The 7,495-nt window shown below is 36.0% G+C and overlaps 2 long non-coding RNA genes across 2 annotated transcripts; both read right to left on the minus strand.

The window, feature by feature from the left end:
• Window positions 1-2,115: 2,115 nt before the first annotated feature.
• On the minus strand, window positions 2,116-4,132 carry LOC145551566 (uncharacterized). Its single transcript, XR_014087434.1, has 4 exons — window positions 3,992-4,132; window positions 3,210-3,270; window positions 2,785-2,825; window positions 2,116-2,706 (listed from the first exon to the last, which is right to left on the minus strand). It is a non-coding gene; the product is annotated as an uncharacterized LOC145551566 (long non-coding RNA).
• Window positions 4,133-5,341: 1,209 nt separating this feature from the next.
• LOC145551696 (uncharacterized) lies at window positions 5,342-7,091 on the minus strand. The gene is made up of 4 exons (XR_014087590.1): window positions 6,719-7,091; window positions 5,716-6,021; window positions 5,557-5,631; window positions 5,342-5,398 (listed from the first exon to the last, which is right to left on the minus strand). It is a non-coding gene; the product is annotated as an uncharacterized LOC145551696 (long non-coding RNA).
• Window positions 7,092-7,495: the final 404 nt, after the last annotated feature.

Consider the following 7,495-nt stretch of genomic DNA (forward strand, 5'->3'; position numbering starts at 1 on the left):
TTCAGCACAAACAGATCATGATGGTAAGCTACTGATTATCCCTCTGTCTGGACACAGGATCAATATTAAAAGCTAAAATGAATGGTTATATGCCAGACATAAAAAACTGGGATGCACTCCATGCCATGATGTTCAGAATTTAGGTCTCATTGCATCTCAAGGTGTCAACATTGCAGCCAGTGGGCTGAGGGAGGAAATACAGCTTTATTTTGTAACAATGCAAGAGCTACTCAGCTTTTATTGCTTTGCAAAAAATTAATCGGCACAGAAACTCCAAAGAACACAAAGAAGCAATTTTTATATATCCATCCATATATATGGTCATCAGGGCCTTCGGGGCAGTCACCACCAATCTGGAGCAGGTGTCTGATCAGTCCAGAAATGTGCAGTACTAGGCACAGACAAGATACTGTGCAGAAACATCAAGCGCCCAGGCCTCTGGTAGAGGACCCGAGCTCAGAGGATGAAAGAGAGAGAGATATCACCCGCAGAGGGTGAGAAGGGAATTTATATATATATATATATATATATATATATATATATATATATATATATATATATATATATATATGGACTCAAGGACAGCACAGAGGCTCTCATCCTGGCCGCCCAGGAACAGGCCCTAAACACCAGAGCAATAGAGGCTCAGATCTACCACACCAGACAAGACCCAAGGTGTAGGTTGTGCAAGGAGGCCCCTGAGACAGTCCAGCACATAATAGCAGGGTGCAAGATGCTGGCAGGGAAAGCATACATGGAACGACATAACCAAGTGGTGGGCATAGTGTACAGGAACATCTGTGCAGAATATGGACTGGAAGCCCCGAGATCAAAGTGGGAAACACCCCCAAAAGTGGTGGAGAATGACCGAGCTAAGATCCTGTGGGACTTCCAGATCCAGACAGACAAGATGGTAATGGCGAACCAACCGGACATTGTGGTGGTGGATAAAGAACAGAGGAAAGCCATTGTGGTGGATGTAGCAATTTTTTTTTTAGCAGTATATATATACATAGTATGTGTGTGTGCGTACGTGCTCTATTGGCCAATAGGAGAATAGGAGACATAGAAGACAGCTCCTGTTTATATATTTATTATTTTATTTCTATATTTATTTTTTAATTATTATGTCGGTTTTGGTCCTCCATATGTGTCTAGTTGTAAATTCTATCTATCTATCTATCTATCTATCTATCTATCTATCTATCTATCTATCTATCTATCTATCTATCTATAACACACACTCTCTCTCAATGTCTCTCTCATAGAGAGACAGAGAGATCAGTAACGTGCGGTGAGGTTCATAGCTGGTGAGGCACCGACTTAATGATAATCGGATTTACAAATCAAGACCCCCTGCATGTTATTGTTTACATAAGAAAATTTTGCGCATGCGTACAATGCTGGAGGGCAAAAAGGCTATTCCTTTACATGCCCTCCATAGCTGCGCCGCCACCACAGAATAATTTCGTTACCTCAAACTTAGACATGTAGATATTAATTTTGTGCTGTGCTTAACAGCAAAGGGACAAACCGTTAAAGTACAACTCAAAGTCATGTCTTTCTCGCTCTCTGTATCAGCGCAGCTACTGTATGGCTAGCTCGCTGTTACTGTCTCTTACTCTGCAGTTGTGGAGTCACAGTGTCTGAGTTTATGAACTCAGCAATGAGACACGAGAACTGCCTGCCTCACCTTTAATCTATTCTCTGCCGTTTCTGATCACTCCTCAGCACACGAAACACGGTACACACAGTTGGTGACAATAAAAACACAGTACATTAAATGCATAAGCTAAATTATTGAAAATCAGTTCATACATTATAGGTTTTTAACCATTTTATTGGCGACGTTCAGACAGGAGGAGCATGCTCTCATAGAATGGCAACTGGTGCAGTTAGGGAGAGGTTGCGCAATCCCAGGTGAGGCTCAGCTCCCTGCTGCCTCACCGGCTTCACTTCCGAGCATTTGAATGGGAAAATGCGAAAATTCAGCAATTTTGAAGAAAAAAAATCATCAGATTTGGTTAAATTAAATAAAAAAAATAATAAATATATATATATATATATATATATATATATATATATATATATATATATAAACAGAATTCCCTTCATGGTAAAACATGGTGGTATCAGACTTGATGAGAAAAATTGTCTGTGCAATTTAGTGCAACCTAAATTGAGAGGTTGCACTCCCAATCTTACCTTTTAAGCAATGACTGATTTCAACTTTGAGAAAGTAAGACAAATACTCGCAAAACCTAAATAAATATTTTCCTTCTTTACACATAGTGCTGCTTCCTCTTTGTGCATGTCATCAGGTTTATGTGCAATTATTAAAAAGACAAAAATAAACTGAATTATAACAGATTCAACAGAAAATATTTTAAAAAAAAATGGTTGTGCAGATCTAAAAACTAAACAAGAAATTACAGTTGAACAAGAAGTACAAGACGGAGGAAAATTTAACTTCAATAAATTTAGCATAAATGCATAAACTGTAACCTAATCTCAGAAAAGGAAAAAAAATGCAACTTTGGAGGATGAAATATCAGCTCTAAATTATACACTTTAAAAATTAGTTTGCTCTCTTATTTACAATAATAGATAGAAAAGAAATTATTTCAACTAATTATCGTAGAACATCTAGTTTGGACCAGCAGGCTAATCAGGGATGGTGGAGTAAGTGTGGTAAAGGTCGTCAGGCTGCAAGGAGAAAATAAAAGCATCAACCGCAGCTGGAAGATAAACTGCATGGCAGATTATCTGCTGAGTCAGACGTACATCATCAGTTTTGGTCTCTTGCATGATTTGCACTGCCAGATCTGTAACAAAAAGAAATATTTTTTAAGGAAGTAGCTTTTTTTAGATATTGACTATTTGCAAAAGAAAAATATTGCATTTGATTTAATTATTTTTTTAGCAAAATCCGATAAAGTAAAAAAGATAATCACCCTCCACAATGGCTCCAATGGTTATGTAGGATGTCTAAAAAGTCTTCAAAACCTTATTGCACTAATCATATTTGTAATGTGATTGCAAATATTATAATCAAATAAAGCCATCTGTATACCCATGTGGGATTTTTTTTACTCCTATTAAGATTTTAGACATGTTTACCAGAAGTGCCAATAAGTATTGAGGGTGATGCATAAAAACATGCTTTAACATCCCACTTCAGTAAAGACAAAAGTAAAAAAGCGCCTTACCATCACAAGAGGAATCAGCTATGTTGGTAATCATGTAAGGTTCAAGATTACATGAAGGTACCTTTTTATTAATTGAGAGAAAATAGAATCGTTAATAAGAAATATATGAAGAGGAAACTGTGCACAGATAAAGTATCTGATTCTACATTAATGGAAATGAAAATTGTGGCGTGCTAGCATACAGGTTAACTCAGAATTCAGCAGCTGGTGAATGCCATTAGGTGAAATATTTTAACTTACAGATGAGAATACATTCATTTGGAAAAAAAATACTATATGCTGCTATAAGCTGTAAGTTTTTCAACAATTTTAGCTCTCGTGGATGTTAAATAGAAATGTAAACAATGCTTTAAAAATAAATCTAGATTAAATCCCCCCCAAAAAATGGAAATGTAATTTTTTTCATCAAAAGGTAAGAAAAAATTACATCTTCTGTTGGGTAATCCATTAGGTGACTCCCACATTTATTCTGATTTATATTGGCTAAAATCACATGTTTAATAGGAGGTTTGATGAATTCATGATAACTCAGCACTTCAAGAAGTTTTTCCATGTTTACACTGAATATATTTAGTTTTTAGAGGGTTTTATTGAGTTGTCTGAGGAAACATTTAAAGCCTGGAAGTCCAGAACAAAAACCAGAAAAGATTTAGACAGCTGAGTCTAAAACTGAATTATTTGGACACCAGAACAGAGGATATGTTTGGTGTGACCATTTTCTGATACTCTCAGGTACATATACATATATTTTTCATTTGGATAATATAACATTATTTAATTACCACTTTTCCGGGTTCTCTTGTGTCCTTTCGATCACCTATAAAGTGTAAAACAAGAACGCAAATATAAAAACTTACTCATTCTCTGCAACTGTAACATGTTGTGTCAGATATAAAATGGGCAATGATTTTTCCCTTTTTCCTATGAAAAGAGATTGTAATTTACTTGTTCTTAGATTTTAGCAAAATACATAGAACTTGGTGCAGAAACTTTTTTCAACAAGCAGAGGGATGAGACATTTTCTGTAGCTGGTCACCAGATTTACAGGTTTCACAGAAAATCTCTAAATTTGCTTGGCAATTCAATCTGAGCTCAAATCAAACATTTTCTCTAAGACTCAGGCTACTTTATGATCCTGATTCTTCATTAGTGAATCTTTTGTAGTCACAGCAGTATGTCTTGACTTAAAGATGAGTCCATGACCCATCTTCAGAAATCTGGATAATCATCTAAGATTCAAAGACACGCACATAGGAAGCTAATTCTTCACATAAAAAAGTTGAGGTCAGAAGTATCTGTAATTAATTTACTGATGTGTTACTTATTATCTGTAGGATGCAAAATTTTGGCTAAGAAGTAGGGGACGACATACTTTTTGCTTTAGCGGCACCCAAATAAAGTTTTGCATTTTATTTAATCCGTAATTTCTGTATTTTTGGTTGATACTGTGTCTCTACATGAAAATTAGCTTAACATGAAAACTGAAAATGGTGTATTGTTTATATCCAAGCAAACCTATAGATATGATATAAAAGAAATATGTTCTCACCTGCTCTCTGGCGGATCACAAATGTTAAAAACAGAAAAATTATGCCGAGGACTGATCCAAAACCAGTCAAAGCCACAAGTAATACTTTCAGAATCTGCAAATCTGTTGAAAAGATACACAGTCAAAATAAGTCAAACTAGACAAAATACGTACAGCATGCGCTCATTTCCTCCTATGAGTTGTTGCAAAGCACTAACTGCTAGCAGCATAACGTCCAATTTTAATGGGTTTTTATCATGTTTGGGGGACCAATAAACATTCTTGAATTGACTGGTGCAATGCTTGGAGTACGACAGACTTTCTCCTCCCGGAACGGGTGGGCAGTTCAGAGAGAAAGACTTCAATTTTTCCGATTACTCGATTAATCGTAATAATAATCAATAGAGTACTCGATTACTAGAATATTATTTTACAGCAGCCTTAGTTATAATGTTTATGCAAAAAGATAACATGTAAATAAAAAGGGAAGAAATTTGACTGCCATAAAACTGAATTCAAAGTCAGCTTACTGAAATGGTAAATGGACTAAACTTAAGTTTCACTTTATGTTCTGACGTTTATGTGAACACATACTTACCAAGCAATGATGAGGATGAGACTTTATTTAAAGAAAAGCCATCAGTCGGATTATTGTTTGATTCTAAAAGGAGATTTTAAAAAATCACATGAATGAGGATAATATTTACTTTTATTATATTTATAGGTTTAATGCAATAAAGCAATTAAAAAAATAAAATCTATCATTATTCATAAGAGCATGAAAGGAAAGGAGAGGTCAAAGTGGAACCAGAACGACACCTGTTCTGCTTGTGAGTCCAGTTGAAGTTCTGCTGGGAATGAAGGTTGTTAAATCAGATTTTTTCTCTGCTTCATCTGAAACAAATATTTACAGCAGAATATATTTTTGTGTTATTATGTTGGGATACAATAATCACTGATCAATAGATGGTCACTTACCTTGAATGAGGATGGATGATGGATTCCCATATTCAGAAGGCACCTGTCCGGGTTCAGTTCTGTACCGACAGTTCACTTTAACCTCAGCAGGAAGTCTTCGACTTTCCATGTTTACCATTTGTAGCAGTTCAGCTCCTCTTAGCGTCTGATGACAGGAAATGTTTCTCTCAAATCCTCTTGATTCAAACAGAATGAATAAATAACACGTAGAGACAGAAACAGATGAAGGAGCCGTGCAGGTCAGTGTGACTGTGTCCGTTTCTGTGATCACTGCTGGATTCACGGTAAATTCAGGTGCAGGAACAGCTGCAAATTAAAAAACAAACTTACTTGTGTGCTGTCAAGCTGAAATTAGACGGGCAACATCTCTAAACTCTGGCATCCATCTTGGTTCACATCACTGCAGTCAAGTGTTTGGGTTGAACTTGGTGATGTGAGGCTTGGATGCAGCTGTGACTTTGCAATAAGTAACAATAAAGTCAGATTATACAAATAACACAACTGGGCTTGTAACACAGCTGGCTTCCTATCATGGTACCAGAAGCGGTCTGCAGGGGCTGGAGTTTTTACGGCCATAAAAGTGGTCTAGTGGCTTGAAGTAATAGTTCAGGTGTTATATTGTATTAAACAACCCAGAGTTTTAAGACTTATTGGTAAAAAAAAAATACACACACACACATATATATATATATATATATATATATATATATATATATATATATAATTTTCACTTTCAGATTATTCACTACATAGGCTGGACTATTAAAAATGTTCACAATAAAATAAATACATATGAAAGTTTGTGGTTCTAAAATGACAAAATGTAAATAATTATGATAACAGAAAATGAATCTGCAAAATCTATACAAGAAACCTTTTGTCAAAATGACCTTATTAAATATTAAATCTGGTATTGTTTGTAAAGTTTTAATTATACCAAGTAACTTCACTTAGTACAGAAAAATTAACCAATGGTCAAAAACTAAAAGGTAGTATTACTCACGTTGTACATTGACGGACATCATGTCACTGTAGTGAGAACATGATTCAGGCTGATCGGGGAAGCAGCACCTCAATCCAACGTCAGCGGGTGAAGAACGTTTTGCCATCTGCAGCAGCTCAGTTCCAGTAAAGGTCTGGTTACAGGAGAAGTCCTGAACCGTTCCTCCACTTGGAGTGTATAAAAAACAGCGTGAACTACGCCGACCCTCACAGGTCAGGATAACTGAGGCCGTCTCTATGATCTCTGACCGACTCGCTGTTAGATTAACTGGAGGAAAACCTGAAAGATGAAACATTAAATAAAATATAAAAAGGAAATAATGTCAAGTGACTTTGATCATTTATGTTTTTTGTCACTGACCTTCAGCCCAGAACCCATGACGGGAACCTACTGGAAAAAATGTCACAGATTAAAATAAAACTTCAGCAAAATGTTTAAGTGTAAAAAAAATCTGGTTTATATGCATTTTACAAATCTAGATTGATAACAGAATATAAAGGACAACTTACAGATGAGGATGACAAAAAACATATTTTTCGCCATGATGGAGGAAAGTCCTTCAAACACCAGAGCAGAGATGAGACTGTGAGGGTCACATGTTGGTTTGACTCGTTTCATTGCTCTAAAAAGGAAAACCACAACAAACCTCAGAATATATTAACAGCATTTGAGGACCCACAGAAAACTGAGAGGCCGTTCTATAAAAGTATAACACATGTAGGTGCTGCTGACCTCAGCGGAAACTAACAACTGTGCAAAATGTTCATGTCGTCTTAC

This window comes from Poecilia reticulata, chromosome 5, assembly GCF_904066995.2.
Source record: "Poecilia reticulata chromosome 5, P_reticulata-male-v2, whole genome shotgun sequence".
In the NCBI taxonomy this organism is placed as follows: Eukaryota; Metazoa; Chordata; class Actinopteri; order Cyprinodontiformes; family Poeciliidae; genus Poecilia; species Poecilia reticulata.